Source organism: Xenopus tropicalis, chromosome 8 (assembly GCF_000004195.4).
Source record: "Xenopus tropicalis strain Nigerian chromosome 8, UCB_Xtro_10.0, whole genome shotgun sequence".
NCBI classification, from domain to species: domain Eukaryota; kingdom Metazoa; phylum Chordata; class Amphibia; order Anura; family Pipidae; genus Xenopus; species Xenopus tropicalis.
Genome location: NC_030684.2, coordinates 98,250,908 through 98,275,606, shown reverse-complemented (window position 1 = coordinate 98,275,606; position 24,699 = coordinate 98,250,908). Strand labels below are relative to the sequence as shown.

Below are 24,699 nucleotides of genomic sequence, written 5' to 3'. Positions count from 1 at the left end.
ATTAACATTGACTTCAATACAAAGGTATTTTTGGATATGAAATTCAGATGTTTTACCTGGGGAAAATGTCCAATGTGGTCATAAGCAGATGGGCATTGAAGGTCAGACCTTGACTGGGATTCAAAATAGGCTATTGCAAGTTTATTACCCAGAGGTCCAAACAACCCACTAGCCCTTTAAATAGTGACTGTCTGGGTATATTACAGCAGCCTCTCTGGCATTTGCCAGAATCTACTAAAACACTTCTTGTTCCACTGCACTTCATAACAGAAGCTAATGCGTCTCAATCAATCCAATATAATTTGAAAAACACAAATTGAAAAAATAATAAAGTAATAATAATGTATTGAATTTATTGGAAGCATAAAACATTTCAAATGGCTACTCATGCAGTGTACATATAATTCCATACATCAAAACCCAGATCAGGGTAAAGATGCACCAGTTTCACAATCCCAAGTCACAGTCTGGCACATCCGACACAAGGAATCCCAATGCATTCTCCTTCTTAGTAGTATCTGGAATTTGTTTCGCAGACCACTGGGTCCATTTCCTCAGCCAGTGTCTATTGTTTGTACAGTGGCACTGCCACCGTGTATAAGTCCTTGGTGCTAGTCACTAGGAGCAACCTTTAGAGGGAGAGCACTTTGTATGTTCATGCTATTTGCAAACAGCCAACTGCTCTGACCTTGCATAATGTTTGACATACAAACACCCATTTTTATAAACAGCAGTCAATATAAATATAACCAAGGCTATCTAATACGAAAGTAAATAATGCATTCAAATTTTTACATCAATTAGGGATACTTAGGCTTCATGTGTAGTGCTTTGGTTTGGCACAAGGGACCATTGGGGAACTAATTAAAGATAGTGGCATGGCACTCCATAAAAGATACCCCGACCTGTCTGTTTTTCAAAGAAAACTGGATAGCACCAGAATTAACCCCCAAGCTACTAGCAGGAGCCTGAAGGCATACCATATACTTATTCAGTTGAATGGATGTTTTTTTTAATGTGCAAGTTTTCAGTTCTATCAAAGGTAGTAAGATGCACAAAAACTATTTCTGCATGTGCCAGAGTGTATTTATTATGGCCACGTTTCTATTTGGCTGTTCATTTTAAAATAGTGTATCAAACTGTGCATCACTGTATCCTGTTTTTGCCAGGGTAGCGTCTGTCAGATGAGAAATCTGCGTTCTTGTTTTGGTTGACTACTGACCTTTCTGAAGCGTTTCAATCTTTCATCATTTTTAAGGTGGCCATACACGGGCCGATTGTAGCTGCTATATCCGTCCCTTGGACCGATTCGGCAGCGCATCGGCCTGTGAAGGGTAAACAACGGCTGGCCTGCCCGACCAATGGATCAGTGTAGAGTTTGGTAGATAATAGCCGGACCCCCTCTGCTGTCAGTCAGCCACAGACTCAGGTGAGGAGGGTGGGCTGGGGTCCCTGTGTAATGTTTTCCCTGCACTGCCCTCTGTTCTGCTACTTTCCCACATGCACACACACATGCGCAGTGACTTCATGGGGGGGGGGGCACAGGAGAGGTACCTGCCTGACACCCCCCCCATTGTGGTGCCATAGACATCTGGCTCTTCTGCCTACATATAGTTCTGACCTGTAGTAGAGCTGCACAAGTTCAAACTTCCCCTCCAGCTATCCAATCCCTGTGCAGCTCTACTCGGACTTAACTTCTGTGGAAGAGAAGCAGTCCCAAGAGCTGTGTAGGGAAAAGAAGATGTAGGGACTCTAGCCCCGCCCTCCTCTCCCAACTGTGCAGCTGACTGTCAGCGGGGGGAGCCCTGCTAATCTGATTGAGAAAATGATTCGCAAATCATCCTATTTCTTTTCTTAACATTTTACTCAGTGTGCCAATTCTTTTGGAAACTGGGTTGTACATGCTACTTTAAACATGGTAGAACAAGATGTTAAAAAATCAAATGCTCTACCCTCTTTATACTGCAGTTACATGTATAGCATAAGTTAGGATACTAACATACAAGGGTTTACTGTAGTTAATGGCAGCCTGGAGCTAGCAGTAATTACAGGACTGAAATGCCTTCAGTGTTCAGGTTTTGTATAATACAACAGATGCATTCATGTGGATAACTAATCCACCCATTGAACACCATGCTACTTTTTTCAGCCAACCCACCCACTCTCAGCATATGTGCTTGTAACTGTAACCCTACAGTGCTGTTACAACCTCCTTCTCTGCATGTCAGTAGCACACTGGTAAATGCTGGATCCAATGGTAGAGGCTTTATAAATGACACAATTAGAAACAACAAGAAGCACCATTGGTGACAGTGTTCACTGATGCATTTTAAGTTTTGGATTTCCTGTGGCAACTTCTACAAAAATATATCTTGAATCAGAAGGATCATTGCAGGAGCTGAATTGCATGACTATATACCCATAAGGGTCAATTTTTCACCCAGACAGTTATGACTGACCTAGAAATATTTAACATGGAAAAATCCTTGCCTCTGTTTAACAATGAGAGCTCTGTTTAACAATGAGAGTGTATAGTTATCTGTAGAAGCGGACTTTCTTATAAAACCCTTGGCTAGGTTTACCTGTATATAGTTCATCATATTCTACTAGGAAGAATCACATAACATGTACAGCAAGCCTTGACCTTATTGCTTGCCTTAAGGGGGTAGGGGGCAGGAGGGGAGGGTGCCTACTTCTAAAATGGAGCTTGGAGGCCTGTGTCTTATGGGGTGTCATTTGTCTAAAAAAATATATTCTGTTTACACAAAACAATAAATAGTACACAGAATGAATGTGTGACCATATACACTGGTAAAAAATATACAAAGCATTTATTTATAGTGAAGAATGAGGACAAAATCAATATTGTTCACAATAGTATATCATTAAATTACAAACTCCATTCTGTCTCACAAATGTATAAAATCTATACTGGGACCCAGAACGTATAGCAAATGTGCAAGTGGTTGAACCCATGGGTAATAGTGACCATAATGTTATTTCATTTGATGTTTGGTGCAGGAAACAAATTTACACGGGGGCAACAAAGACAATGAATTTTAGGAAGGCAAATTTTAGCTCCTTAAGGGCAGTGCTTCAGGGCATAGATTGGGGCATTATGTTTTCTGATAAAAACACAGAGCAGAAATGGTTGTCATTTAAAATGATATTAAATCATTACTGTTCTCAATTTATTCCATTAATAAGAAAAAGTGTTAAGAATCACCCTATGTGGCTTAACTCTGAGGTAAAGAAGTTAATAGGGAAAAAAAGGAAAGCTTTTAAGAAATATAAGTCAGAGGGGACAGTAGCTGCGTTTAATGAGTATAAACACTATAACAAGTGTTGTAAAACAGCAATCCGAAAGGCAAAGATAGAAAATGAGGAGCGCATCGCGGCCAAGGCCAAGACTAACCTCAAAAAGTTTTTTAAGTATATTAATAGTAAAAAGATGCAGGTTGAGGGTGTGGCCCCATTGAGTTATAATAACAATATGGTTACAGCGGATACAGAAAAGGCAGATGTGCTTAACCAGTTCTTTTCTTCTGTGTATACAGTAGAGGAGCCAGTGGGACAAGTCCCACCCAATAGCTGCACTGTTGCCTCAGCTCCAACTACACAGTGGTTGGCACAGGATATGGTGCTTAAAGGGTTACACACGATAAATGTAAACAAGGCACCTGGGCCAGATGGAATACACCCTCGGGTACTGAGAGAGCTAGGGGCAGAATTGCAGTGGCCCTTGTTTCTGATATTCTCAGACTCTCTTTCATCAGGTATGGTACCTAGGGATTGGAAGAAGGCGAATGTCATTCCCATATTTAAAAAGGGAGTAAGATCTCAGCCTGGCAATTATAGGCCTGCAAGTTTGACATCCGTGGTGGGCAAGTTATTTGAAGGCTTGTTAAGGGATCACATTTACATAGTACATAGTTACATAGGGTTGAAAAAAGACCATTGTCCATCAAGTTCAACCCATCCGAGTAAACCCAGCACACAACCTATACTAACCAATCTATACACTCACATACATAAACTATATACATACAACCAGTAATACTAACTGTAGATATTAGTATCACAATAGCCCTGGATATTCTGCTTGTTCAAAAACTCATCCAGGCCCCTCTTAAAGGCATTAACAGAGTCTGCCATTACCACATCACTAGGAAGGGCATTCCACAGCCTCACTGCCCTCACCGTGAAAAACCCCCTACGCTGCTTCAAATGGAAGCTCTGTTCCTCTAATCTATAGGGGTGACCTCTGACAAAATTATGTAGTGGAGAATGCCATTATGAGCAGTAATCAGCATGGCTTTATGAAGGACAGGTCATGTCAGACCAATTTAATTGCTTTTTATGATGAGGTAAGTAAGAAGCTGGACAGTGGGGATGCAGTAGATATAATCTATTTGGATTTTGCCAAAGCATTTGATACCGTTCCCCACAAACGACTGCTTTCTAAGCTAAGGCATATTGGTCTTAGTGAGGTTGTTTGCACATGGATAGAAAACTGGCTACAGGATCGGGTACAGAGTGTGGTTGTTAATGGTACATTCTCTACTTGGAGTAAGGTTCTCAGTGGGGTCCCTCAGGGTTCTGTACTGGGTCCACTTTTGTTTAATTTGTTCATAAATGACTTAGGGGAGGGTATTATGAGTAATGTATCAGTGTTTGCAGATGACACAAAACTCTGCAGACCAGTCAATTCTATCCAGGATGTGACATCCCTGCAGCAGGATCTTGACCAACTGGCAATCTGGGCAGCTAAGTGGCAGATGAGATTTAATGTGGATAAATGTAAGGTCATGCACCTGGGATGTAAAAATATGCAAGCCCCGTATACCCTTAATGGGACTGCACTAGGCAAATCCCTAATGGAGAAGGACCTTGGAGTCCTTGTAGATAATAAACTTGGCTGTAGCAAGCAATGCCAGGCAGCAGCTGCAAGGGCAAACAAGGTTTTGAGCTGTATTAAAAGGGGTATAGATTCACGGGAGGAGGGGGTTATTCTTCCCCTTTACAGAGCGCTGGTAAGGCCCCATCTAGAATATGCTGTTCAGTTTTGGTCTCCAGTGCTCAAACGGGACATTATTGAGTTAGAGGGGGTCCAGAGAAGGGCAACTAAGCTGGTAAAGGGTATGGAAAGTCTCAGTTATGAAGAAAGACTGGCCAAGTTGGGTCTGTTTACACTGGAGAAGAGGCGCTTAAGAGGTGACATGATAACTATGTATAAATATATAAAGGGATCATATAATACCCTTTCTAATGTTTTATTTACCAGTAGGTCCTTCCAACAGACACGAGGGCACCCACTTCGTTTAGAAGAAGGGAGGTTCCACTTAAACATTCGGAAAGGATTTTTTACAGTGAGAGCTGTGAAGTTCTGGAATTCCCTCCCCGAATCAGTCGTGCTGGCTGATACATTATATAACTTTAAGAAGGGGCTGGATGGATTCTTAGCAAGTGAGGGAATACAGGATTATGGGAGATAGCTCTTAGTACTAGTTGATCCAGGGACTGGTTCGATTGCCATCTTGGAGTCAGAAAGGAATTTTTTCCCCTCTGCGGCAAATTAGAGAGGCTTCAGATGGGTTTTTTTGCCTTCCTCTGGATCAACTAGTAGTTAGGCAGGTTATATATAGGCTATATATATAGACTATATATATAGGCATTATGGTTGAACTTGATGGACTTATGTCTTTTTTCAACCCAACTTACTATGTTACTATACAACAGAACCAGTTATATGTACGGTTACTTGCAGAATGAATTATGTAAAACAAAACTTGGACAAAATATATAATGGTATAATTGATAAGCATATTTCAAACTAGATTTTCATGACAAAATAGATGCTTGTTACAGAAGGGAAAATTCTGTAGCACAGAATTTATATTATCAACAAAATTAATACTCATGTGTATGCTAATAAGCTGGGGCTTAAAAGCTCCCTGCTTTTTCACTAGAGCCTTTTTGAGCTAAAGGTAGGTGCAACAGGGTCACGTTGTTTGCTGGGGGTTACAACAGAGGCCTTACCGCACACCCTAGCTCTCCAAGTTTGACCGCCCGGTGCACACTGCCAGAGGGATCGGCACCCTCACAAAAACCAGTGGAAAAACAAAAAGCAAAATGGCACTCAGGGCTAGAGGAAAATAATTCCTTATTAAAGAATCTTTATTTGCGAAAAAGATGCAGCGTTTCGAGGCAAAGCAGCCTCTTTATCACAGACTCAATGTCATTAGACAGTGTAGGACTCACGTACAACGAGGGGCCTTGACTTGGCACGTGAGCTTACACATTTTGGCCAAAGTGTGGTACTAACACCTCATTTTTTGTAAAAATTATACTTTTTAAAGGCAAACTAAGCGCTGGCAATCTTTCTTTCTCTTTGTGTATAAATAATGGCTTTTTATCGTTTATAGCAGCTGGTCAACTCCAGAATGTGGGTTAGACCGTGCGCTGGCACAAGTGTGTTTCTAGCAGCTGGTCAACACTACAGCATGGGTTAGACCGAGCACTGGCGATTTCTTTCTGTGTTTTGTGTACAAATTGTAGGCAAATTTTGCTTCTAGCTGCTATGTAGCCTTTAAACTAATGAATCACTTTCATGTGTATGCTAATGAGCTGGGGCTTAAAAGCTCCCTGCTTTTTCACTAGAGCCTTTTTGAACTAAAGGTAGGTGCTACAGGGTCTTACTACTCAGTCACGTTGTTTGCTGGGGGACTTTAATGACATTGAGTCTGTGATGCAATTAAAATAGACAGTGTAGGACTCACGTACAATGAGGGGCCTTGATGTGGCACGTGAGCTTACACATTTTGGCCAAAGTGTGGTACTAACCTCATTTTTTGTAAAAATTATATTTTTTAAAGGCAAACTAAGCGCTGACAATCTTTCTTTCTTTTTGTGAAAAAATTAATACTCCGTTCCACAAAAGTGATAATGAATTCTGTGAAACAAAACTGTCGGTGAAATTACTAAACTAACAAGAAGCAAGCATATCCATTAACCAATAACATTCAGGTTTTAATTGGAGACCATTTATTTGTCTTTCTTACCACTGTTTTTATTGGTAAGTGTTTACCCCCCCTCCCCCCCCCCACACACAAGGATTTGTTTGTAGGATTTATTTAGGAAGATAAAACACTGCCAGCTCTGCCCACATGACCATCCCTAGTGCAGATGATACTTTCTAGCCTGCTAGATAAAATATATTGCTGTACTGATGCTGTGTCACAAAACTGATATAGCAAAGTTTCTATGAATTTTGCTCCTGATAATGAGCTTTATGAGCCTGATAAATGAAAACAAAACAAAACTTTATTGTGTCAATAAAACACAAGATCTTAATTACATCATAATAACCCCCCCCCCAATATTAGCTTTTAACAATTTACGGGTGAGGGACTCCTCGGTATATATTAAAATATACCAAACAGATATTTATATATGATATGTATAAATACTGTATATTATATGGATATTTATAGCAATGTAACTCAGTATATGTAAGGCACTTATAAATACATGTGATTACAGTACTATTTTACAAACATCTAAAATAGGCTTCTCCCTCCAAAGAATCACACACATTACACTACAGTGTAAAGCTGCAAAACTTCACATAATTTCCCTGCTGTAGTTGTGACCCTAATCAGCTTTGTAGATGATTTTTAGGCCCAAAGTTTGACCTCCCCTATTACTGTGTAATATTGCACCAGTTAGCTTATAGCAGTCTCTTAGTAATGGTGTAGCAACAGGAAAACCCTGTTGGCCCCGCTAACCCAGGCCCACTCCCCGTAGAAACTTTGGGTGCTCCACCCCTGATTGGGGCTGTAAGGAGGAAGTAGATGGTACATTGCACACAGGGTGGTGGTGGAGGCTGACAGCAGTTGGCAACTGAGGTGGGGGCTACTGGGGTGGCAGCACTGGTGGACCCTGGACACCCCAGTCCAACACCATGTAGCCACATAATACAGCCATTCTAGAGACTTGGAATTTATCAAGCAATTTGTATAGTACAATGTGTAGGCCTTTATAAGTGGTTTCTTAGTCATTAGTTAGCTATAGTTCAACAACTACATAATAAGTGTAGCCATGTAAGTTATCCACTACCATTTCTTTACAATGGTGGCTTTATCAAAAGCAGTGAAACAGCTGCTAAGTGAGCTAACTGGTGCAATATTACAGCTACGAGGAGGCCAAACATTGGAGCATAACAATCATCTACAAATTTATTTGGACTATTAATGCAAACAGGCAATATGTAAACTTGTGTAAATTTAAATTACAGGGTAAAGATTACAAATTTACCGGCAGTGTATTTGCCAGTAAATTTGTAACTACCTGTCATTCTGCCTTCAGTCAGCCCTCAATTGTTCCAGATCTCCAATCAAGCCAGATCATTATTGCCCATACACACAAGGTTTCTGTCGCTTGGCTCCAATGGACATGGGCTCCAATTAAAATCTGCATGTTTTAAGATAATGATTATGCTTGCTTCTTATTGGTTCAATAACGCGAATGACAGTGTTTCACATAATTTTATATTATCACTTTTGTGGAACCAAGTATTTATTTTGTTGATAGTATGAGTTCTGTTCTATAGAATCTTAATTTGTCACAAGCATCTACCATATTTTTCGCCCTATAAGATGCTCCGGAATATAAGACGCACCCAATTTTAAAGGAGGGAAATCTAGAAATAAAAGATTCTGAACCAAATACTGTAGTAAAATATTTTATATCAACTGTATAAAGTTAATTGTCTCTAGGCTCGCACATAATGAGGCTTCCCCCAGGGCCCCCCCAAGCATCCTTCAGCTTCCCCCAGGCCCCCCCCAAGTATCCTTCAGCTACCCCCCCAAGTATCCTTCAGCTTCCCCCAGGGCCCCCCCAAGTATCCTTCAGCTTCCCCCAGGGCCCCCCCAAGTATCCTTCAGCATCCCCCAGGGCCTCCAAGCATCCTCCAGTTCCCCCACAGCACCCCCAGCATTCTTCAGCTTCCCCCAGGGTCCCCAAGCACCTTCCATTTCCCCCCTAACCTCCCCCCAGCGGCCTCCGTCTCCCGTGATGTCTTCCTCTCTGTGCCGCGGCTCCCAGCTGCTTCTGTGCTTTTAGGTTGCGCCCTGTGCGTGTGACGTCAGTACGCACGGGCGCAACCTTATAAAAGCGAGGATGCAGCAGAGAGCCGCAGCACATAGAGGAAGACGCAGTTCGCCGTATAAGACGCACCAACTTTCCCCCCCCAGTTTTGGGGAAGAAAAAGTGCATCTTATATGGCGAAAAATACGGTATTTTGTCATGAAAATCTAGCCAGGAATATGCTAGTCCGTTACACCATTATATATTTAGTCCAAGTTTTGTTTTACATAATTCATTCTATAAGTATCTTTACACATACAGGTAACTGGTTCTGTTGCTAAAATTTACATAATGGAGTTTGTAATGTAATGACATCCTTTTATGCACCAAACTGATTTTGTTCTCATTCTTCAGAAATACATCTTTTGTATATTTTTACCAGTGTATGTGGCCACACATTCATTCTGTGTACTGGGGATTGGTTTTCGTGTCAGAATGTATGCTTGTAGACATAATAAACTTGGGACAAACGGTACCCCATAGTGGCTATTTGCACAATGCCACTTTGCTCACCGCACTTGCCGATGTACATGTGCCCTCTTGTCTTTTCTTTTGTACCAGCAAGTGTATATGTTAGAGACCTGGAACTGACTGTACAGCAATAAGTCTTTGATTTTCTTTGAAACTGTTACATACCTCGCAGCTGTCCCAATTTTAACAGCTCAGCCCACAGTCCTGGATTCTTACTGAAAAGTTCCTCATTTCCCTTTGATCTCGTGCACTCAACGCTAAAAAAGATACAAATTTAATTAAAAAGTAGCTTTTGGCAGAGAGTAGGGCAAGTTCACCTGCATTAGCAAAACTGTAATAACATATAAAATGACCCTAAAACTCCTAGAAGTATGTTCAAACTTTAAATAACCTGCCAAATTTAGTAAAAAGTTCTCATTTTATTGTAACGCAAAGTTGTGTATCCATGATATGTCTGTTTTAAAGCTGAAACTCAATTGAATGTTCTTTGGCAGTATTTGTACCTGTATTTTGCACCATCCATTTTCTCACTTTGTTTCTAATGGGATGCTCAGACACTGCCAATGACAAGCAGCCCAGCAGCATCAGGCTATACTTCACTGTCTCTATAGCTGTGTTATAACAAAAAAACCTAAAATTATTATATATTATTAAATATATTGTAAAGCTGTGTAGTGTGTGAGTGTTTACCAAATACAAAAAATCAGTTATGGAACAACTACTAAGACATCAATTTTACTATTTAAATGGTCACCATCCTGCAGTGGTGCAGAAGTGACAATAAAGGGCATAGAGTGCCATCTAGTGCTCAAACTGAAGTATTGCTTTTAAATGTAATAATAGTTAAAGGGATAAGCAGGGGGATTTACAAATGTAAGGCACTGTGCAAAGAGCAAAATTGCATCAAGGCACAAGAGTATTTGAACCAGTATATGTACCCTATAAATGTGCCTTGCACCAAATAACCAAGTACAATGTGCAATGACATTAATGGGTCAAAAATGAAAACTTGTCTTATTTTGAGGGGCCTTACAATACTAATTGAATGGGGAAGTGCCATACATTGTGAGAATGAAAATAAGTGCAAGGAGAAGGTCCCCATATCAATAACAATTCTAACAAATAATCCCACACCTTAAAATAAGTACTAAAAAAAAGCTTTATTTAATACATTATATGAAAAAAACATTCTGAACCCCACAAGCAGTAGCCTTACATGTTTAATTGTTGTGCCAACAGATACAACAGAAAGTGAAGAGAAGCTGGGGCAACATGTTAATTTGCCAATGCATCATGCACCAATGATGCTTGGCAGATGAAATTTTGAATTTTTGATGAAATGTCGGCTGGGATGATTGAGCCAGCATATTATTTTGACTGAAAAGAGTACAAACTTTGTACAGGTATCGGACCCCTTATCCGGAAACCCTTTATCCAGAAAGCCCCGAATTACAAAAAGCCCGTCTCCCATGTTTAATCAAATTTAATCTCCCATTATTTAATCAAATAATTCAGAATTTTAAAACTGGTTTCCTTTTTCTCTGTAATAATAAAACAGTACCTTGTAATTGATCCCAACTAAGATATAATTAATCCTTATTGGAGACAAAACAATCCTATTGGGTTTAATTAATGTTTTATTGATTTTTTTAGTAGACTTAAGATATGGAGAGCCAAATTACGGAAAGACCCCTTATCCGGAATACCCTTGGTCCCGAGCATTCTCTATAACGGGTCCTATACCTATACTCGGCTGTTTAATGCAGCCCTCACCTCAATGGCCTGTATCCGTAAATGTGTTTTGGCCTAATGATTGGATCAATATGATATCGCCCACCCAGAATAGGCATATCAGAAAAAGATCCACTTGTTTGGCAAGCTCACCAAAGAAGCAGATCTTTCCATGTATGACCAGCTTAAGATGCAATTAGCAATCATAGCTCTGCCTTCTTCCTTTGCCATAGACTCTTTCAGGGCCACCATCAAAAATGTTGGGGCCCTGCAAAAGTTATTTAAATGGGGCCCCCCATGAACCTAAGTCTGCAGTACCAAAATTTTGGCCATGCCCCTTTTGTGTGCAATATAAACAGCTGATTTCTCTCTATCTATCTATCTATCTATCTATCTATCTATATATATATATATATATATATATATATATATATATAATATATAAATCCCAAAAGATTTCAGCACTCCCACGAATCATCAGTCAAGTGACCCGGGTGCTACCCACTTGGCATACTCACACAAAATCCCACAAAGGCAGGTGCACACGAGGATCGTTTACAAAAAATTGCTTTTATTGCTCCATAAAACTAGGTAGAGGTTTCGGTCTCCTAAGACCTTTTTCAAGACCAGAATAATAGTAATACAAACACATCTATATATATATATATATATAAATCACTAACCCAAATCGGACCCAATGAGGTGTAACAATATGGGGGCGGCCATGGAACCCTCTTTTACTTATATAAATTTATATATGCATTGTTTTTAGCAAAGTCACATTGTACCTAAATATGGCTCTAAAATCAAGTTTTTCCAACGCTACACTGATGATATGCTTATGTTATGGTATGGCACAGAAAAAGAGTTTTTGGATATGGTGTGAGTGAACCATGTGATGAAATCCAACCCTGCATCAAGCAGAGAATATAATATCCCAAAACTGCAATGCATAAAATATATTGTATACATATTTGGCAACATACCCAAACCAGTGAAGGTGAGATCAACAAATATAATGATATACCCCAATACAATAAAACTTTTTTTTATCCGGTATAAATCCCAACACATGTAGCAATAAAACCATAAAACATATGTAAAAAATATATCCAAGGAAATAGACTGAGGTAGCACCGAAAATCTAACGTTGATTTATGGTGGCCACACACGTGGCGATATTATCGGTGCGTGTATGGCCAGCTTAAGGAAGCATAAAAATGAACAATATTCATTCATCAAGGCTGATGCCACACGCGGCGTAGGGCTGTTTTTTTCGGCAAGCGTTTTTCCACTTGCCGAAAAAATCAGCCCTACGCCGCGTGTGGCATCAGCCTTAGACCAAATGGAGCCAGTGTATTCAATGTTTTGATCCAAAAAGCATCCCTCTGTAGAAGGCATTTAGACCTGTCATCACCCCTCCTTAATGGGGGAATGTGATCTATCGTTATATAGCGAAAAGTGGTTCCAAACTCTAAAAAATGCTTAGCTACTGGTTTATTTGTCACACCATCTCGGAACGCAGTACTGATTGCTGAACGATGTCCATCCATTCGTAAACTTAAAGGTTGATCAGTTTTACCTATATAGGAAAGGCCACATGGGCATGTGAACAGGTAAATTACATATGGTGTAGTACAAGTGATGTCTAATAGACAGACATTTGCCAGTCTGCGGGTGTAGAAAAGACTCTCCAGGGGTCATGTATCTACAAGAGGTACAATTTGGGCATTTAAAACAGCCCCATTTAGTAAATCACGCAAGTTTCCACTTCTTTTATAGCTTACTAAAGGTGCTTTTGGTAAAATCTGTTTCAATTCCTGATCTGCCTGCAGTATATTCCAATTATTATTTATAACCTTATTGATCTGCTCTGATGCTCTGTACATCAGCTAAGCACCGTTTTCGAGCAATGATAAGAGCTTGCAAAATGATTTTACTAGGTTATCCCCTCGCCACAAATATTGTGGACATTTCCTCAGTTTGCTTCTCCGCTATTTGTGTTATTGTGCAAAACTCTACATAATTGAGAGATGGGTAGTGACTTGTTTAAGGAAAAAGGATGGTTACTTGTGAAATGTAACAACACATTTTTATCGGTCGGTTTCCGAAAAAGTGTATAATCCAATTTATGATTGCTAATCCACAATTCAAGGTCAAGAAAATGGATGCGCTCACTATTGATATCAGATGTGATCACCATATCCAAAAACTCTTTTTCCGTGCCATACCATAACATAAGCATATCATCAATGTAGCGTTGGAAAAACTTGATTTTAGAGCCATATTTAGGTACAATGTGACTTTGCTCAAAACAATGCATATATAAATTTATATAAATAAAAGAGGGTGCCATGGCCGCCACCATATTGTTACACCTCATTGGGTCTGATTTGGGTTAGTGATTTATTTATAGATGTGTTTGTATTACTATTATTCTGGTTTGAAAAAGGTCTTAGAGAGACTGAAACGTCAACCAAGTTTTATGGAACAATAAAAGCAACTTTTTGTAAACGATCCTGGTGTGCACCTGCCTTTGTGGGATTATATATATATATATATAAACAATGGTGCACTGAAAAAACCGAATTTGGCGCCAAACAATGACGTCATAGGTGTGAATACATTAGCATACAGTGTGAAAAAAAACGCTCTCAAAACACATTGAATCAACAAAAAATGTTAGGATAATATGGATTAGACATAGAACACAAACAAAAGGACTGTCAGGGGAAAGGAAAAGTGGGTGTGTATTAAAAAAGCCCGCTTATGTATCTAGTGCTGAACTGCAACTCACACATGTCGCAAAGACATCCCCAAGTTATAAGATTATAAATGTACAAAATCGAACTGGCCCAAGGAATAAGAAATAATGAGGGACAGTAGGGCAAATATACAGTGGTGTGAAAAACTATTTGCCCCCTTCCTGATTTCTTATTCTTTTGCATGTTTGTCACACTTAAATGTTTCTGCTCATCAAAAACCGTTAACTATTAGTCAAACATAACATAATTGAACACAAAATGCAGTTTTTAAATGAAGGTTTACGTTATTAAGGGAGAAAAAAAACTCCAAATCTACATGGCCCTGTGTGAAAAAGTGATTGCCCCCCCTTGTTAAAAAATAACTTAACTGTGGTTTATCAATTTCAATTTTCAATTTCAATATCAATTTCTGTAGTCACCCCCAGGCCTGATTACTGCCACACCTGTTTCAATCAAGAAATCACTTAAATAGGAGCTACCTGACACAGAGAAGTAGACCAAAAGCACCTCAAAAGCTAGACATCATGCCAAGATCCAAAGAAATTGAGGAACAAATGAGAACAAAAGTAATTGAGATCTATCAGTCTGGTAAAGGTTATAAAGCCATTTCTAAAGCTTTGGGACTCCAGCGAACCACAGTGAGAGCCATTATCCACAAATGGCAAAAACATGGAACAGTGGTGAACCTTCCCAGGAGTGGCCAGCCGACCAAAATTACCCCAAGAGAGCAGAGACAACTCATCCGAGAGGCCACAAAAGACCCCAGGACAACATCTAAAGAACTGCAGGCCTCACTTGCCTCAATTAAGGTCAGTGTTCACGACTCCACCATAAGAAAGAGACTGGGCAAAAACGGCCTGCATGGCAGATTTCCAAGGCGCAAACCACTTTTAAGCAAAAAGAACATTATGGCTCATCTCAATTTTGCTAAAAAACATCTCAATGATTGCCAAGACTTTTGGGAAAATATCTTGTGGACCGACGAGACAAAAGTTGAACTTTTTGGAAGGTGCGTGTCCTGTTACATCTGGCGTAAAAGTAACACAGCATTTCAGAAAAAGAACATCATACCAACAGTAAAATATGATGGCGGTAGTGTGATGGTCTGGGGTTGTTTTGCTGCTTCAGGACCTGGAAGGCTTGCTGTGATAGATGGAACCATGAATTCTACTGTCTACCAAAAAATCCTGAAGGAGAATGTCTGGCCATCTGTTCGTCAACTCAAGCTGAAGCGATCTTGGGTGCTGCAGCAGGACAATGACCCAAAACACACCAGCAAATCCACCTCTGAATGGCTGAAGAAAAACAAAATGAAGACTTTGGAGTGGCCTAGTCAAAGTCCTGACCTGAATCCTATTGAGATGTTGTGGCATGACCTTAAAAAGGCGGTTCATGCTAGAAAACCCTCAAATAAAGCTGAATTACAACAATTCTGCAAAGATGAGTGGGCCAAAATTCCTCTAGAGCGCTGTAAAAGACTCGTTGCAAGTTATCGCAAACGCTTGATTGCAGTTATTGCTGCTAAGGGTGGCCCAACCAGTTATTAGGTTCAGGGGGCAATTACTTTTTCACACAGGGCCATGTAGGTTTGGATTTTTTTTCTCCCTAAATAATAAAAACCCTCATTTAAAAACTGCATTTTGTGTTTACTTGTGTTATCTTTGACTAATAGTTAAATGTGTTTGATGATCAGAAACATTTTGTGTGACAAACATGCAAAAGAATAAGAAATCAGGAAGGGGGCAAATAGTTTTTCACACCACTGTACATCAAGGAGTTGCTGAAAATGAGTAACTAACATGACTGTTCTGTGCAGCATGTATTGCCTGACATGACTTTCAAATAATGCATTATATGGTGTGCCTTATGGGGAATCGGTCCGCTTATTTGTAGTAAAGCTAGGATAAGGGGAATAGAAGAGGCAGATGGGAAGAAAAGTAGTCAAAGAGAAAGATGGAAAATAGTAACTGAGGAGAGACAAAGTAGAGAGGACAGAGTGAGGTAATGAGAAAGGGAAGATGACGGTGCGATGGTATGGCCGTGGGAGGGGACTCTGCGCTCCATACAGAGCAAAAGCAACGGCACCAATTAGTGCGTTTGTTAGCGTGGAAAGCCGATCAGTAGTACTCGGCCATCACCAAGAACATTATAGATGCGACTCTCCTTTGCAGGTGCTGTCAGGTGGCGAAGGGCTCAATACTATGGGAGACAGACCAATGATGTAAAAGGCAGCGGGGTTACTGGTATGCCAGAGTAGGGAGATTAAAAGGTATCGTGTCATTCTCAACGTATCTTGGACGCAGGTACCAAAGGAGGGAAAATTTCTCAAAAAAGATAAATATTATGGCAGAATCAAGCCCAGGTTGTAACGCACGGATGGTGCGATCATACGTCACGAGGAACCTCTATTGTTAAGGTCCATTGGACAGTATTACGCACACTATTGCACCGTGTGTGTTGTATAGGGCATCAACAATAAAGTGTTTATAAAAAACAGTGTCATATGTAATTCTTACTCAGTTTGTCACGGATGGTGCACCCATACGCACAAAGAGACCCCATATGTAATGGGTCCTGTAAGCAGTACTTAGCACACTATTACACCGTGTGTAGAATTAAATAAGGTATGTGGATCTGTCTTATCGCTGTAGGAAAGATGGTTCATAGTGGTGGGACAGTTGATCGGCACCGTGAGTGAAGAAAAATAGGCGAGAGAAAAAAGAAGAAATACAGGAGAGAAGGGAAAAAGGAGGAAAAGCAAGAGGACAAGAAGGAAGTAGAGACAAAGGGAAAAAGAATCCAGTTATGGGTGAAAGGCGTTAAATAACCAGGGGAGCAAACTTGGTATAATATCAATGAGGAGTTAAACAAATAAGGGCCTTCTTATATAGACCAGTCTTATATAAACCAGTCTTACACATAGGAGTAGCCTATAGTCCTAGATACCGGGCTGCAGGTGACACACAGGGAGGGGAAAACTGCAAAAGTCAGAAGATACAGATAAAAACAGAGAACAATCTCAGAAGAGAAAAGTGGCCAAAAAGGCAAATGTCAACTATGTATCAACAAATGTTGCAATGAGGTCACAGGATATAACAGAGAGATCATAGTAGCATAACATATATAGTATGTGACAATATCAAACGGTCATTTCAAGTAAAAGGCAGAATATGAAACAAGTTCATTGTTTCATATTCTGCCTTTTACTTGAAATGACCGTTTATTTCTTATTCCTTGGGCCAGTTCGATTTTGTACATTTATAATCTTATAACTTGGGGATGTCTTTGCGACATGTGTGAGTTGCAGTTCAGCACTAGATACATAAGCGGGCTTTTTTAATACACACCCACTTTTCCTTTTCCCTGACAGTCCTTTTGTTTGTGTTCTATGTCTAATCCATATTATCCTAGCATTTTTTGTTGTTTTAATGTGTTTTGAGAGCGTTTTTTTCACACTGTATGCTAATGTATTCACACCTATGACGTCATTGTTTGGCGCCAAATTCGGTTTTTTCAGTGCACCATTGTTTGTTTCACATTGTCTCTGAGAAAGGCTGCGGATGCAGCCGAAACGTTAGATGTTGATTTGAATAAAACTTCTATATTTTCTTAAGACCTGTGAGTGCGGACTCTCTCTACAGCTATTCCATCTATTATTTTGGGACTGCACCCAGGCTCCCTTGGACCTACCTATACGTGAGTGCCTGTCTTCTTGCAACATATATATATATATATATATATATATATATATATATATATATATATATAGAAATAAGCAGTGTCGGCACTCACAGGATTTCACAATAATATTCACGAAGGGACTCATGGATAGATGCAAACGGTGAGGTTTATTAATCCTACGTTTCGGTACCGTACTGGCACCTTCGTCAGGGAAGCAAGAGTGTGTGTGGAACAGAAGTTAAATACCTGGCTTGGCGCCAAAACATGTGTTGCCAAGCAACCAACTAGTAAACCAAACCCGAAAGAGAAATAAAGGGAGAAAAAGACAGGAACATAAAAAGAAATCCCAACCTTGTGTCTGATGTTATTGGAGCGCCCGTAGGTCCCCGTGTATAGATCGATCATGTCACATAAATCATGCCCGGGACGCCAGGGAGGATCGACTGAGATCAGATCCGTCATCCATAGATAGACGCTACACCCGTAACCAGCGCTGGGCGCTCCCTAGCAACAGCGCACATAGTGCCAAGGATAGACCTCGAAGCTTGACAGACCGCTTGTAGGGGACTTGCATAGTCCCATCGCTTGTATATAAGTGCTGCTGTACAGAGAGATAATGAAGAAGCCGCTCACGCAGGACTTAGAAGCAAACAAAGTGGTTTATTCGAATAAGTGAGTTCACTTATTCGAATAAACCACTTTGTTTGCTTCTAAGTCCTGCGTGAGCGGCTTCTTCATTATCTTTCTGTGTTCCTGTTTGGAAGACTGCACCCAGGCAAATGTATACTAACTAAACGTGAGTGCCGGTGATTTTTCTACTTTATATATATATATATATATATATATATATATATATATATATATATATATATATACACATTTTATTGACCCTGTAAATGTGTATAATAAGAGTGCCTCTTTGAATAGAGCAATATTGGTGTTTGGCAGCACTGTATTCAAGAGGGACGGGGAGTGGCATGTAGATGTCCCTCTTCTTTCCACCTACTGAGAAATCGTAATGGTTCATTTTCTGGTGTTTAAAATAGATGGATGCATATTTAGCAAAAAAGCCATATGCATTATTGAATAAATTCAGCATTGGATGATATAAGAGGCTATCCAACTGACATTGTTTGCTAAAAGCTAGATAGCTGTATATTACTTATTGTGGCCAACATCTTTTACATCAATGTAAATGAATAGCAGTTTTGCTATGTTGAGATTATCTCATAATAAAGGGTAAGTAAAGGGCGTATGGGCATTTGTTCTTTTATTAGAAATGTTTTATAGTGTCCCTTTTTGGTAGTTTGGCTTGTTTATTGGTATGGTACACTTTGGGATAATGAACTGCACATGTCCTACACCCTGGCAAAGAGAGGAAAGGGGAAAAAACTGAACCTGAGAATTAGGTGCAGGTTCGGTCTGGGGGGTGCAGTGCAGGGCCCAATGGGGCTCCCGTCCCAGGGGCCCCTCACCCCACCAGGTGCCCCCGGCGCGTCCCCTGCACCCAAGGGTCACAGCATCCCTTAATACTAATTTAACATCCAATGTTGCCCTTTAAAAAAACTGCTGGTTCCAGAATTATTGCCAAGTGTAGAACCAAGGAGATCTTGTTCCTCACTGCTTACTAAATGGAGAAATGGAGACATGCAGCCTGCGAAAGTGAAAGTGAGATATGCTTCTGGAAATTCCTAACCAGAGGCACTTAGAATGCTCTCCCAGCCAAGAGCTAAAAATGTAACGTGAAGTGTTTATACATCGTGACAATTTTTCTTTGAGATTCTTGGCTCTGGAATTCTTCAGCAGAAAATATTATTTTGAAGTTGCATAATTTAGTACATATTAATGTTATATTAGAATGGACTACTAGATATAATAGTATTATGCCATGAAGCTGATTCTTATTTATAATGGAAATTATGTGCTACAATGTAACCAAAATCACCTTTACTCTAACTTTTAGTATGTTATAGAATACCCTATTCCTAGCAGTTTTGCAATTGGTTTTCATTATTTATTTTTAATAGTTTTGAAATTATTTGCCTTTCTCTTCTGCCACTTTCCAGCTTTCAAATGGGGGTTACAGACCCTCGGCAGCCAAACACTATTGCTGTGTAAGGCTACATTTTTATTATCATTGTTCATTTTTATTACTTATCTTTCTGTGCAGAGCCTCTACTATTCATATTCCCATCTCTAATTTTAACTGCTGCCTGGTTACTAGGGTAAAAAAAGACTCTAGCAACCAGGTAGCTGCTAAAATAGCAAATGGAAACCTGCTGAACAAATGTGTATATATATAACATATATAGTAGTAGTCAGTAGTCAGCTAAAATAAACACCGTTTTTTCTTCATAGGTCCTGTGAGTGCAGATCCACTTCTTGCTGCATCTGTTAATCTACTTTGACCTGCACCCAGGCTCCTGTACTCCCCAGTAGACGTGAGTGCTGGCATCTTAAATGGCACATATATATAATATATAAATGTATATATTTATATACGTTTAAACAATTTACAAATGTAACTGTATCTCTGGTTGGTTTTCTGTCTGTCTTTTTTGGGGTACCCGATGTCTACCTTTATCACTCTCAGCCCATTTTATTCTCTAAATTACCCCTGATTCTTGTGTGACAGACTTATTTAATTAATATCACCTTTAAATGAATAACTATGAGGTAATGTATGCCCTTATTTTTCCACACTCGCAGAAGCAAACTCATAAACACTTAATATTACAAATACACAGATATCTCAGATTCACTTAATAGCAGTTGGGATTAGGAAAAAGAATGGTAAACGATACACTAGCTTAAAAAATTGCTAATTGTTCTGAATATATTTTCCATCTGATATACTAGTTTATTGTGTACAACTGCAAAGGTAAAACTAAGGGAAGCATTGTTTAGGAATCTGGCAGCACCTGGAAAATGCACAGTAATTGCCACATATTTTCTACTTCCTCTCAGTGTACATTTGTGGAAAAAACAGGGAATTTCTGGCTTTTGTTAATGGAAACAGGGAAATGTATTGATTAAACTCTTGCATTATTGTATTTGGGTGGGTATGGCAATGTTTTTGGCTCAGGTATATTTAAGTACTTCCCCAAGAGTTAAAAGCCATAATGATGATATTACATTGCAGTACTGTTCCACCCGACTATAATGCTCTGCATTGTGCCTCATTGTTTGGTTTTTAACATTGACAGCATGGTAACCTTTTTATTAAGGTTATTATTATTAATCTTATTATACAGCTCATAAGCACAAACATGCTATGTTTATAGAAAATACAAGAAAGAAAGAGTCAGTGATGCTTTCAGCATCTTTCCTTTCTTATATAGAAACCCAAAAAAGCTCCAAAGGACATGAGTCAGCAGAAGATTATATTAATATGCCAAGCCATCATAAGTCTATCATCTGATTTACAACAGATATAATATACAAAGAAATCTTGTGACATATCTGGCAAGGATTTCCTTCTTGACTAAATATACAGTACACCTGCATTCCAGACAGGCATGTAACAAGCATTCCACTTGGCCTGTAAATTTGCAAAGGTGGTGATACAAAAACAACTGGGCCAGGCAGTTTGGAAAAGTGCCTGGAAGTGTTGGAAAGTGTCTGAGCAGCTGTTGAGAAGCCAGGCTTACGTGTCGTTGGAAATTATCAAGCAAAGAAAATGATGTTAGTCTGTCATATAAGCTGATGCTGCAGGGCTGATGCTAATTACACTGGTTGCAGAGATGCCTTGTAGTAATTGTGTTGGGTTGAAAACCCCAACATACTGTTCTTCGATTTTGGCTTATTCTTCCGCTTCTTCTTAGCGCCCCTCATTTTCTAAACGCTACTCCTCCTACAGTTTTAGGGGGTACAACACCCAAACTCTCCACACTTCTTCGCCCTATAGAGGAGCAGGTTGCTTGTGCTTTTCTAAGCGATCCCGCCGCCCGTCTTTTTGTGGCGCCGCTCCGAACCCCCCAATTTTTCCATTGACTTTGACAGGGAAGATTTTCAAACTGCTGCCACACTTACAGCTTTGAAGCTACAGCCCCCAAACTTGAATAACATAATAATGGAGTCACCCCGAATGAAACAGCGACATTTGTTGGATGACCCCAATTAAATTTCACCCATTGACTTTAATGGGGAAATTGAAACTGCTGCCAATCTTACAGCTTTGAGGCCAGAGTTCCCAAACTTTGCATAGTCCGTCACTGGGTGACTACGCATTTAATTAAATTGCTGCCTTTCAGGCACTATTAAAACCAGGGTCCCCAAACTTTGCACAGTGGTTTTACTATATAACTGTGGTCCAAGGTTAGAAAAAGTGGGCAGAGCCAACAACATAAGATTTGTCACAAAAGTGACAGAGGAGCATGCATGTGTGCACGGTTGCCTGCGGGGAGGGGGGGGACAGGGGTGCACACATTAGAAGGGGGGAACACATTAGAAGTCGCAGCCCCGGTGGGCCACCACTGCGCCAGTCCAACACTGATTGTGAGTTGGTCCCTAAGCTCAGTAAGTCACAGCAGCACAGAGCATGGGCAGTGAATCGGCAGAAAAGAAGATAGGAGCTACTGGGGCATTTTTGGAGGCACAGATCTTCCCTGCTAAAAGGCTGTGGGTGTGTTGGGGTGGTATAGAAGGCCAAAACGAAATGTACAACATTTCTAGCCTACTATTTTAGTTAGGCTTTAGTTCCCCTTTCAATTAAACATCCACTATAGCACTGGATTGGCCATTATTCAAGCCTAAATAGTACCATTCATAAAGCATAGTGGTTCCAGGTGTTTTCCTGACCTAATTTATGTAGCTGTTTGTTGGGGACGAATAGTATTTGGGAGCTGTATTTGTTACACCCCCAAATGGCATGTTTTGTGACCAAAACATGCTGACTTTGGCAGTTGGTCACTTTATTCATACAAAGTCCCCCTTATTTCTGAGCCTTAAAAAGAAATTGGGGGAACTCACTGTATAAGATGTGTGTTTTCTGACATGGGATCAAATATCAGAAACATAAAACCATATGCTGTTTCATATACCTCAATGCACGGGAAAATCCTACACGCAGCTCACATTTAAACCACTTCCTTTGAGAAAGCATGAGCCACACATTCTACTTGTGGGAAGCTTTAAAAGGCAAAGCTTTGACACAAAAACAGCCTTTATTTAAAACATACAAATATATCCTTTTTTTACAAAATATATATATATATATTTTTTTAATAGCCCAAATTGAGATTAATTTTGTTTTCACACTGAATCTGACCCAGTATATTTTTATTATCCCAGGATGAAATGCTGCCATTTAAAAAGATTGTTTACCTTTAAAGGGATTCTGTCAAGATTTTTATGGTGTACTTTTTATTTCTAAATTACACTGTTTACATAGCAAATAATTCACTCTACCACTGTAAATGTTATTTTTGAACCAACAATTTTTTTTTTATATTGGTGTGTAGGCAGCCATCTCAGTGCATTGTGCCTGAGTCTGAGCTTTCAGAAGGAGCCAGCGCTACACATTAGAACTGCTTTCAGGTAACATATTGTTTCTCCTACTCCCATGTAACTAGAGGAATCGCAAGCCGGACTTGGGTTTCTTACTATTGAGTGCTATTCTGATATCTACTGGGAGCTGCTATCTTGCTGCCTTCCCATTGTTCTGCTGATCGGCTGCCGGGGGGGGGGGGGGGGGGAGTTTATCAGAATACAGGTCACATGGCTGTGGCACCCTGGGAAATGAAGACTATGGCTAGCCCCATGTCAAGTTTCAAAATTCAATATAAAATATCTGTTTGTGTCACTAAGGGGTACATTTAACATGCTGTGTAAAAAGTGGAATAAAACATAACTGGTGATGTTGCTCATAGCAACCAATCAGATGCTTTTCTTTCCGGTAATGCTTCACTCCCCTTTTTACACAGCATGATAAATATACACCTAAGTTTACTTAAGAGCAGTAACCCATAGCAACCAGTCATCTGGAAGCATTTGCTGGTCTTCTATTTAAAAGCAACCATCTTAGTGGTTGCTATTGGTTACTACTGGTTACTGGTGCCTTTTATTACATATGGGGGTTCAGATTGGCACCCAGTGAATCAGATGCAAGCTTTACTGTAGAAATGTTAGATGCAAGCACAATTGCATCTGATCTGATGAATAGGTTGTGATTGTGCAGCTGCATTGCTTCACTTGGTTGCAATGAATGTGAAAATGTGGAAAAAACATTGCATTATGGATAAAAGACACAACAACCACCATTGAGCTTGTAAATTACTCATATGTGCCAACTGCAGGAGCCTCTTGTCTCTGTGGAGATGCACATACATTGTGAAAAAGAATTGCATCTTAGAGCAATGTATCGCCTGTCATTGTTGTGGTCCCTATTGCCAAAATGCTTATTTTGGCGATAGGGACAGAAAGGTAGAAAAGATCACAAATCTGCTTCTAGAGACAGGGACAGGAGAAACGTGGGTTGGTGTTTTATATGCGGGGGTCAAGGTTTGTTTGTTTGTATTTTGACAATTAGAAAAAGATTAGTCTTTAGCAGATCATAAACAAGTTTGTATGATTTTTGGCAGCTAACATGGGAGGCACAGTAGGGCAAGTGTCACGTGTTTAAGACTCTTTATTTATTGGATGGAAGTGAAGATGCAAGTCATGGAAAGTACCGGTGCTTGGCAATTGGCAGAGTGCAAGTTTAACCAATCTTTTTTTGTTTATTGTTTCAGTGCAGCAGTTTGCCAGTGCCAGCATACAAAGGAATAATAGCAGCTACAGTGTCAGTGGAACAGGAGTGTTGTTATATGATGAGGGCTGCTAGGAAATCTGTGCTAATAAGAGTGGAATAAAAGCAAATTGAGCTATACAGTCAATGTTTTCCATAGGAATAGTGATAGAGATT

General features: G+C 39.8%; 1 long non-coding RNA gene across 1 annotated transcript in view; it reads left to right on the top strand.

The window, feature by feature from the left end:
- LOC105948197 overlaps window positions 1-23,296 on the top strand; it is a 30,383-nt gene extending 7,087 nt beyond the window's left edge. Inside the window, exons 2-3 of the long non-coding RNA XR_001171598.3 lie at window positions 20,154-20,236; window positions 23,258-23,296. This is a non-coding gene — a long non-coding RNA (uncharacterized LOC105948197). The remainder of the gene's footprint in view (window positions 1-20,153; window positions 20,237-23,257) is intronic.
- The last annotated feature ends 1,403 nt before the right edge of the window (window positions 23,297-24,699 follow it).